A 3,071-nucleotide genomic window follows, 5' to 3' on the forward strand; every position below is an offset into this window, starting at 1 on the left:
CGTGTGTTTCCATAACACTTGTGGGTCATTCGGGCACATACATACTCCAGTTTGAGAACTCGGTATGAGGAGAGTATGGTATAGGGAACTTCTCTTAGAGGAAATGTTACCTTATAAATTTCACCTACCCAAAGCTCTCCTTAATCTGTTGACTATTTCTATTTCTTTTTATTTTTTTTAATGTTTTATGTATTTTTGATACAGAGAGAGACAGAGCATGAGAGGGGGAGGGACAGAGAGAGAAGGAGACACAGAACCGGAAACAGGCTCCAGGCTCTGAGCTAGCTGTCAGCACAGAGCCTGACACAGGGCTCGAACCCATGAACCGTGAGATCATGACCTGAGCCGAAGTCGGAGGCTTAAGCAACTGAGCCACCCAGGCTCCCTGACTATTTCTACTTCTACTTATTAGGTTGGCATTTACAAAAGGGACTTCGGTTGGCTAATGGGGAAAATGATAACAAGCATGGAAATGAAATGAGCCATATTCTGTCTCCCTTACTTTGATCTTTTCCAAAACCAAGTTTAGGAGACAAGTTTTGAAGCTGTGTGTTCCATTTTGGTACCAAAGAAAAGAATCACTGAATCACAGCTCCAACAGAAAAGGCTAAGTCTTCAGATAAATCAAAAAGACAGGAAGCTATCTTCTCTCGACTCAGTTGGGATTCGGGACAGACAAAAGAGAAAAAGCCATGGAAAATTTAAAATTTTTATTCCAAATATTCCACAACACTAATGATAAACAATGGGGGCAATTGCATTTCTTTTTTTAATGATAAATCTACATTCTAAGGTTATAGACCTTTTGGGGGTTTCTGTGCACAAAAGATAGGTATTTATAAATGGATCACATTTGCCAATAAGATTCAAAATGCAAAAGTTCATGCTTTATCTATATAACTGTGCTATTTTAGGTGCAAGAAGATTTGCAAGCTACAATCTCAAGAACTAGCATTTTGCCCTAAGCCATGATTTTGATCTCAATATGCTCTAATTTTAAGTCTTTTGTTTTAGATATTGTGTTATTATTACTGTTGAGATAATAAGCGAATCTTTATCTTAATAATTAGGAAAAATTAATGCTTTCTTCTCTTCCCAGAAAGTGCCGTGGAGCCCGAGGCAGTCAATGCCACTCTGGGGCTATCTGCAGATTTTACATCTTGAATTACTTGTACCCAACACTTGCAGGAAAAGTTCCTTTCAGGGAAGTTTGGCAACAATTATGGTCCCTCACCAGGGTCTGACATCTGTCAATTCTGTTACACTGTATGAGCTGTGACTGCTTTATGGAGGCAAATTGTGGCCAGCAGAACAGGTCACAGTACTGCATAGTCCCATCTCTTGGATTCAGAATCCTTTAAAGATTAGAATTTCTCTGGCTTGCAGAACAATGTGCGTAAAAACTGGGTAAGAATTCCATAAAAGTCATTCTTCCCTCCATCTACGTGTTCATTGAAAGCATTTTTTTTCCTGGTGCCTTCAGTCTGTAGCAGGATTATTGTTTTAACTTAATTTTTAAGTCTATGTATTTTGGAATTTCTTTTAATTGCAATTTTTAATGTTATAACCATATTGGCATAGTTAGGGGCCCAACACAACATCCTGAATACATAGAGTAGTTCTCAACTAGGCTTTTATTAACTGGGAAATCCTGTTGGTTTGGCTTCAGAGTTATTAAAATAACAACAACATCAATAAGAGTCACTGATGGCATAGCCATTAGTCACTGGGTAGCTAGATTCTCTCCTGTTTCTAGGACACAGGGAAATAAGAATTAAGCTCAAGAAAACTCATAGATAGGTATTTAGGCCCATGTAGGCCTCAACTAAGGATTCAGTTAGTGAGGAGCAGGAGAAAGCAAAGAAAGGGTGAACAACGATGAACACAAGAATACCAGGCAGGGCTTCCACAGGGCTCATTTAAGAGGTAGGAAAACAGGTCGATTATCTCACAACCTTCCCCTTCTATCCTGAGTTAGCTTTTCTCTTCCCTTTGTTAGACAAGAGGCAGGAAATGCCACAGTTAAGTATGGGGATGGCAGAATCACAGAGACAAGGATCCAAGTCTTGGTTTGTTCTGTTACTTACTGCCTGTGCCATGTTGAGCAAGTGACTCGACTTCTCAGGCTTCCATTTGCCATCAGTCCAGGTGAGCTAGCAATAACACCTACCATAAGTGAGCATTAGTAAGTGTCACCTTGACATAGAACAGGCACTCAGTTAATACTGTGCTTGTTCTTCCACGGGCCTTACTCAAAATTAAGTTGTGAATGAAGCAGGCAGCGCTAGAAGAAATGCAGAGCAGAGATTTGCTGATTGTTTCTTCATTTCTCTCCATAACCTAGTTATGTGCTTTTCTGGATATTTTTTCTCTTTTTTACTGCATCATGATAGCTGTGGTAGGCAGCATAATGCCCACCCAATGATTTCCATGTGCTAATCCCCAGAAGCTGTGAATATGTTACCTTACTTGGTGAAAAACCTCTGCAGATGTGATTAAAGTGAAGATTCGGAGATGCAGATATTCTCCTGGGTTATCTGGGCAGGCCTTAGGAAATCACAAGGGTCCTTAGAAGAGGGAAACAGGAGGTCAGTCAGAAGAGACCTGACAAAAGAAGCAGAGAGAGATTTGGAGATGGCTTTAAAAATGGAGGAAGAGACCACTGGCCACAGAATGTGGGCAGCCTCTGGAAACAAGAAGAGGCAAGGAATGGATTCTCCCCTAGAGCCTCCAAAGGGAAGGCGGCCCTGTCAACACCTCAGTCAAATGAAACCCATATTGGACGTTTGGCCTCAAGAACTGTAAGGTAATAGACTTGTTTATCTTGAGCCACCAAATGTGTTGTTACAGCAGCATTCGGAAACTAATACAACACATAAGGTTGCCTACTTCCACATTGCAGTAAAGAACCACAAAGAAAAACAACCCACTGCCCAGCATAACTGACAGACTGATTTGTTAATTCTAGCAGTTCTGTAGACTGTTCTATTTTGGCCTTCAAAGAAGATGCAGTACAAGTAAATTTTTATTTAAAAGTGAGCATGATTCACTTGGGAGAAGTAATCATGCAT

At 40.4% G+C, this 3,071-nt stretch overlaps 1 long non-coding RNA gene across 1 annotated transcript; it reads right to left on the minus strand.

Annotated features, from left to right (window-relative positions):
• Window positions 1-1,616: 1,616 nt before the first annotated feature.
• LOC115278420 lies at window positions 1,617-2,590 on the minus strand. The gene is made up of 2 exons (XR_003902878.1): window positions 2,465-2,590; window positions 1,617-2,284 (listed from the first exon to the last, which is right to left on the minus strand). It is a non-coding gene; the product is annotated as an uncharacterized LOC115278420 (long non-coding RNA).
• Between the last annotated feature and the right edge of the window lie 481 nt (window positions 2,591-3,071).

This window comes from Suricata suricatta, chromosome 14 (genome assembly GCF_006229205.1).
Source record: "Suricata suricatta isolate VVHF042 chromosome 14, meerkat_22Aug2017_6uvM2_HiC, whole genome shotgun sequence".
Taxonomy (NCBI): Eukaryota; Metazoa; Chordata; class Mammalia; order Carnivora; family Herpestidae; genus Suricata; species Suricata suricatta.